General features: G+C 40.0%; 1 long non-coding RNA gene across 3 annotated transcripts; it reads right to left on the bottom strand.

Annotated features, from left to right (window-relative positions):
* Positions 1-1,915: 1,915 nt before the first annotated feature.
* Positions 1,916-2,737, bottom strand: LOC120930857. Of its 3 annotated transcripts, none has more exons than XR_005747752.1 (3): positions 2,369-2,482; positions 2,086-2,225; positions 1,916-1,955 (listed from the first exon to the last, which is right to left on the bottom strand). It is a non-coding gene; the product is annotated as an uncharacterized LOC120930857 (long non-coding RNA). The 3 variants fall into 3 exon arrangements; XR_005747754.1 differs by lacking the exon at positions 1,916-1,955 and adding an exon at positions 1,970-1,996; XR_005747753.1 differs by lacking the exon at positions 1,916-1,955 and having other exon boundaries at positions 2,211-2,225; positions 2,369-2,737.
* Positions 2,738-7,050: the final 4,313 nt, after the last annotated feature.

Here is a 7,050-nt window from a genome sequence, read left to right as displayed (position 1 = left end):
GGAGGCGGGTCACCCGAGTGATCCCCTCGGCGTGTGTGGATGCTCAGTACCGCATCGGCCACTGCCGTCGCTTCCGCTCGCACCAACGTTACGAAATGACGTCACCGTGCACGCATGGGGATCCCGCACATGCGCCGTAGACGCCAAGGTGCTCGGAAGCGGCCACACACACCGCCAGCAGGGGAGAGCAGCCCCCACCAGAACGGAAAGTGATCACCATCTGGTGGGGACTTAAGAGGGCACAAGGTGCACACTTTCTCCCCCTGCTGGGAGGTGACACAGGAAAACAGCAGGGGTCACTGACTGGGAGGAGCGCCCGGGCAGAGGCATCCAGGGGAGACAGAAGGGCACACTCCTAGGAGACAGAAGATGCAAAGAGAGGAATGGTTAATTGCAATAAAAATTCAGAACATTACAAAATTACGGTTAGTTAATTGCAAGATCATATCTATACACTCCCCAAATTATGTATGGTGTCAATAATGGCCTTTTAATTCACATACATAGTTACAAATCTATAGTGATAACATGGTGTTTATCTAAAAAGGCATCAGCTGACACTGAATATTGACACATAGAAAGACCTCAATCTCTACATCGTGCAATATAACATGATATGTAGGAACTCAGATAAGAGGAGAACTGCACAGAACGGCGAGTTACCAAAAACTGAGTGGCATAAAGTACAAGTAGTAATACTATATTGATGCATCAGAAGAAGGGGGGGAAAAGAAGAGGAAAATGTAGGCTTTTGATTAGGGATATAGTTGAAGATCAGTGAACCCACTCATTTGCACCACAATCTGGGATAACTTGTCTATTGGGTTTTACCAGAGACAAAAACCTTCAGAAATGGGGCAAAAGAAGACGATTCATTTAGGCCTGGGAAGGCTGTGGCTTTTAATTTAAAAATCCATCGTTGCTCATGTTGGAGCAGGATTTTGTTCCAATCGCCGCCTCTATCCGGAATATGAATGCGGTAGAGTGCGGCGAATGAAATTTTAGGTACTGTATGACTGTGTTGTGACACTGCATGTCTTCCGATAGGAAGGTATAAATTGCCAATTTCCATACTGTATGTATGTTTTGATATCCGTCGCCAAAATTCCTGCTTAGTTTTCCCTATGTAAAAGGCACCACATTCACACTCCATCAAATAAACAACGCCTCGCATCTGACAATTTGTGAAGTGTGATGTCTTAAATGTGTCTCCATTGGGAAGTCGAAAAGTCTTGTCTCTTCTCATGAGTGGGCAATGTGAGCAATGACCACATGGAAAGGTACCGAGCAGTGCATTTCTCTCTTTGGGGCACTTTTGTACTCGCTCTGGACCAAACGATCTTTAATCGAGGTCGCACGTTTGTATGTTATTGAGAAGGGGGGGAAAAAAAGGGGGTAACCAAAAGGACCCCAGGGCTTTTGAACGGTGCAAATAGATAATCAGACAAAATTTGATTATAAAATTAGAAAATATAATTTATTACACAAATAATTAATATGCCATAAATACAATAAATTTGAAATACATCTCGATTAAATACGTGATATCAAGACGAAGCATTGTTTAAGTCAGCTCTACATGTTTCACTCCGACGAGTTTCTTCAGGAGCTTTCAGACATACAATGCTAAATATCAAAAGAAAAAACAACAAGACATATAATTAAATGACTGTTGAAAACAATCATTTATATATCAATACATTTTGGTAAATAATGTCAAAAAAGGGAAAAGAAAAATATTGATCATGAATACATCAGTTATTGTAGATAATGCATGCTCAAGGATCTCAACTACATATAAACAGGGGCCAAAAGTAAAAACAATAATATTTACTTACCAAAAAGGTAAAACAGCAAAAGACAGCAGACCATACAGGAAGGAACCAGAGTCCTCAGGGAAAACAGAATAGTTCAGGAGAACCACAGCAGGATTTTAAGCCATTAATAGAATTAATCTGAAAAATCAGGAAAGCACATGTGGAAACACATATGCAAACTACTCTCAGTTGTATTATGCAACAGTGGGTAAAGAGAATATACACTCCAAAAACTTGTTATAATGAACAATATATGTAATATATATACCTGTCAATAGTAAGCAAAAATGCCTGTTGTCAGTAGAAACAGTCTAATGTTTGCCATAGATATGGATTGAAAGAGGATAAAGGGGAAGGAAGACACTCTCACAGCCCCTCAAATAACCTGATCAAAAAGCGGCATCCGCTCTGTTAAGAAAAAAGGGGGAGAAATAAAAAAGTATATTATAAGTAAATAGGGATAGTTCAGTGCCAAAAAATGCACAGAACAAACAAATCCCTAATGCTCACAGTGTGTAAGCACAAAGCCAAAAAGCTTGTAAGGTAAATACCTGATTAGGACAAAGTCCAAAGATGAAAAGGCAGAGCCACCTAGATAGCTGTGCATACAGCAGCCTTTCCTTGCATTAATTAGGTCTGGTCTCAGCTGGAGCGCCTAACACAGCGCTTGGGCTTTAAATCTGCCACCACGGCAATGATTGACCAATCAAAGCGCCACCAGTGCAGACACATGACCTGGGCGTCAGCAGAAGGAAAATAATCCACCCAGCTGACAAGCTCAGCTGATCCCAATGTAGCCAAAAGTAATGACAGCACACATGAGACCAAGGAAAAGGTCTCTGTGGGCGGTCCAAAAACGATCGGCGCCATTTTGGAGGCTGGAAAGGTTTCCAGTACAAGATAGCTGGAAGGCAAATGGAATAGACAGCCTTCAGCAGCAGCGCTGAAAAAACACACAAAACTCAAGCTGGGAATGGATGTGCTGGCGTAAATGGTCTAAAAGAAAGGGACCTGAGGGGAAACAATAATGAAAGGGGAGTGATAAACCCTCTTAACCCCTGCAGCTCCCTACGTGTCCGTATGGCTCTCCTGAATCCATCCTGCGCCCAGAGGCATAAGGGAAAAACATTCCTTGGTGTGCCGTCATTATGAATAGAAGTAATACAATGAAAATAAAAATAAATATAAATAATAAAACAGTATGATATATTGTTACTACTTGAAAGTAGAAAAAGCAAGGTGTTTTGACATATAGTGTTCTTAATTAATATTTGTAAATAGCACTCTGTTTTATGAGATCCATGAGCAAGCAGATCCAACAATCATTAAACACAAAGTTTTATTTGGAGAGACAATCCATACATAATTGCATAAGAAGTTACAGTATGATAAACATACAGTGATTATTGCATCTGGAAAAATCCTAAGTGATTTTTGGATTTCAATAAAAAGAAAAAGAAAAACAGAAAACAAAAAACAAAATAAATAAAATGAAAATAAAATAAAATAAAAATAAAAATAAAATGAAGAAAAAGGAATTAATTGTAATTAATAAGTAGATGAAAAATAAAAATAAAATGAAATTGTATAGAAGATACATATGAGTATCAATATACAATGATGTTGATAAATATTGCTATGAAATCAGAAACATATATATATATGTGATATATGAATTATGAATTTTAACAATAATGATATAATAGAAGTGAAAATGAAAGACAGCCCTATAAGAAAGGCTTGAAGCTCAAAGCTTCATTTAACCCTGGAGCAATCAAAGCGGACAAGGAGTAAATCCACTTTACCTCCCTTTGGAGCAGTATTTTATCATAGTCGCCCCCTCTCTCACCGGGGGTGATGTATTCCAAGGCAGAGAATTTCATTTTATGACTGTTAAATTGGTGGTGAATGCCTGAGTGGCGGCTTATCGGGGTTTCCATCTTTTTCTTAGCAATCAAGGTAACATGGTCCCTGATCCTATGAAAAAATGGACGCTTGGTTTTTCCCACGTAAAAAGCCCCACATTCGCATTGCATCAATAGATTGGCATGTTACGGAGAAAGTTGGTTTCAATATTTGTCCATTTGGAAGATTCACGGTGGTGGAAGCGTGAATGTAGCAACAAAATGGGCATTTTGGTAACTCCTCGAGATCATCAAGGACCACGGTCAACACACGAGCACAAGCTGCGAAAGCTGCGCAAGCTGCGAAAGCATCTTCAGCAAACGCATTGACTTTATCGGAACCAGCGAGTGGTATGGTCAATAATATGTTCAGTGCATTAAAAACTCCTACGGTAGGCACCTCTCAAAGCAACTCCACAGAGTTGGATTTTCGTCCTGCACGGGCTCTCACCCAGCCAGTGACGGACGACAAAAAATGACTTCTAAATCATCAGATATTGTTCAAACCACCTTGGGGGGTTTCCAAATAGTAAATTTATCCTCAACCCATCTATCCACTGAACAAATTGATGTTTTAAATCTAGGTCTGACATTTTGTCCTGTACAGAATACGGATACCTTTGATTTAATTAAGGATATACATTTATTTTCTCGTAGATTAATGTTAAAAGTACTCTTTGACAAACCCAAACCGTCAGTTGCATCAACCAATTTTGAAAACCCCATCTGGGAAGAAATGACTCTAAAAGATATCAAAGCTCTTGAGGAGCTTACAGAACTTTGGGAGGAGGGAGGCATCGATGAGACCGACCTAATGGAGGCGGTTCTCCTTGATGCATCCACCCTCCCTGCTTCTCTACCCGATGCCTTGGTAACAACACATGTCCCAACTTCCAAACCTAGGGACTACAAACCAAAGTCCAAAATGTTCCCTACATTGCAAGGAAACCCCAGTATATGGGCTTTCACAAATCAGGTAACAAAGGAAATCAGTAGAACAAACTGGTCCCATATGCCCCACTCAAATTTATCGGAGACACAAAAATCTGCTCTCAGCTCCTTACAGACCAATGACACAATTGTCATAAAGCCTTCTGACAAAGGCGGCAATATTGTCATTCAAGATAAATCAAGCTATAAATTGATGGTATATAAAATCTTAAACAACAAAGAATGGTATAAAAAAGTAAGTGAGACATCTTAGAAATACCATATTGCGATACCAAAACCTAATCAATTCAGTTTATCATCAGGGCCTCATTGTGAAATCTACATGGGAATTTTTGAATGCGATGCATCCTAGGACACCGACGCTGTATGCGTTGCCCAAAATTCACAAAAATTCGACTAATCCACCGGGCAGACCGATTGTTTCGGGTAACGGATCCCTAACTGAAAAAGCCAGTCAACTCATCGACGAGTATCTTCGTCCTTGGGTTGAAAATCTGGCTTCGCATTTACAGGATACTACCGATCTTCTGAAAACATTGGATGGGATTAATATCCCCAAGGATTCGTGGCTGGTAGCCTTGGACGTGGAGGCCCTCTACAACTCCATCCCCCATTCATTGGGGTTGAGGGTTGTAGAGGGCTTCATCTTGGAAAATTCTGAAGCCTCCCCGGCATACAATAAATTCATTTTGGATTTGTTGGACTTTATCTTATCCAATAATATTTTTCTTTTTGATGGCTCCCACTACCTCCAAGTACAAGGCGTAGCTATGGGGACTAAGTGCGCCCCTTCCTACGCGAACTTGTACTTGGGGGGGGTGGGAGCAAAATTTGCTACGCACGGATGATGTGCATTCATTTTTTGAGCACATCCCCCTGTGGCGTCGTTTTATAGACGATGTTTTTTTCATTTGGACGGGCCCCAAGGTTGATCTTTTATCATTCTTGAAAAGTTTGGAGAGCAATGAATATAATCTTAAGTTTACCTCTGAGATGAGCCAACTGTCTATAACGTTTTTAGACATTCAGATTTCAATAGACAAAGGAATATTAGAGATAAGAGATCTCGGATGTGAGCTAGAGGCATGCAAAAGTGCATTGCCTGCCGATGGTTTACGGAATAAGGATGTCTCAATCATTCCTACAATGATTGAGACATCCTTATTCCGTAAACCATCGGCAGGCAATGCACTTTTGCATGCCTCTAGCTCACATCCGAGATCTCTTATCTCTAATATTCCTTATGGACAATATTTGCGACTACGTCGCAATTGTAGTACTGAATCTAACTTTGAGCATGAGGCAAAGTTATTGCAAACCAGATTCCAAGAGAGAGGATATAGCAAAAAGGGCCTTAAAAAGGCATACCTCAGGGCAAAGCAAAACAAAAGAAGTTCCTTGCTCCATGACCAAAAAACTTCCAAACCCGATCCGGGCATACGATTGATCACACGCTTTTCTGGCCACCACCAGAAGGTGCGTTCCATCCTTCAGAAATATTGGTGTCTTTTACTCAGCGATGAAGCTGTGTCTAGACATTTACAGGACTATCCACAGATTACCTTTAGGAAATCTAGATCGCTGCGGGACCGGCTGGTCCGCAGCCATTTTTCCTTAGGTAACACACGCCTGTGTGGACCCAGGGGCTCTAGACCATGCCACAAATGCCCATTTTGTTGCTACATTCACGCTTCCACCACCGTGAATCTTCCAAATGGACAAATATTGAAACCAACTTTCTCCGTAACATGCCAATCTATTGGCATAGTATATTTGATGCAATGCGAATGTGGGGCTTTTTACGTGGGAAAAACCAAGCGTCCATTTTTTCATAGGATCAGGGACCATGTTACCTTGATTGCTAAGAAAAAGATGGAAACCCCGATAAGCCGCCACTCAGGCATTCACCACCAATTTAACAGTCATAAAATGAAATTCTCTGCCTTGGAATACATCACCCCCGGTGAGAGAGGGGGCGACTATGATAAAATACTGCTCCAAAGGGAGGTAAAGTGGATTTACTCCTTGTCCGCTTTGATTGCTCCAGGGTTAAATGAAGCTTTGAGCTTCAGGCCTTTCTTATAGGGCTGTCTTTCATTTTCACTTCTATTATATCATTATTGTTAAAATTCATAATTCATATATCACATATATATATATGTTTCTGATTTCATAGCAATATTTATCAACATCATTGTATATTGATACTCATATGTATCTTCTATAAAATTTCATTTTATTTTTATTTTTCATCTACTTATTAATTACAATTAATTCCTTTTTCTTCATTTTATTTTTATTTTCATTTTATTTATTTTGTTTTTTGTTTTTCTTTTTATTGAAATCCAAAAATCACTTAGGATTTTTCCAGATGCAAT

Source organism: Rana temporaria, chromosome 3 (assembly GCF_905171775.1).
Source record: "Rana temporaria chromosome 3, aRanTem1.1, whole genome shotgun sequence".
NCBI lineage: Eukaryota > Metazoa > Chordata > Amphibia > Anura > Ranidae > Rana > Rana temporaria.
Note: the sequence above shows the minus strand (reverse complement) of the source record. Positions and strands in the feature narration are given on the sequence as shown.